Below are 494 nucleotides of genomic sequence, written 5' to 3' on the forward strand. Positions count from 1 at the left end.
GATTTGAAGCACGTCGTGCGCCGGCTGCCTCACCTTGAGAACTATCGCTCTCTGTCGGAGCGACTCCTAGCCGTGGAGCAGGCGAATGCGTTGATACATGCGACGGCGGAGCGCGTAGCGCCATTAGATATGGAGGTTGTTACACTCCGTGCTCAGAGCCAGTTTGCTGGTTCAGCTTCTGGGTGGCCGAGGGTCCGTGGGATCCGCTCCGGTGCCAACGCTTTCGCGTTCACTTACGCCGGATCCCGGTACGGCTTGAGCAAGCCCACGTAAAACACCGAGTGGGTGCGCATCCGTTTTGGAAGGTTCAGCGTATACACTAGGCCTCGCTTGGTCACAACCTTAAATGGTCCTATGAACCGTGGACGAAGCTTCGTTCTGAAGATAACAGAGGCTGCATGTATAGGCAGGTTTTTAAATTTTGGTAAAATCTGGCCCCCGACCTTAAAGCTTTCCACTTTGCCTCTTCCTTTTTCATCTGCATATTGTTTCTG

Source organism: Plasmopara halstedii, assembly GCF_900000015.1.
Source record: "Plasmopara halstedii genome assembly, contig: Scaffold_322, whole genome shotgun sequence".
NCBI classification, from domain to species: Eukaryota; Oomycota; class Peronosporomycetes; order Peronosporales; family Peronosporaceae; genus Plasmopara; species Plasmopara halstedii.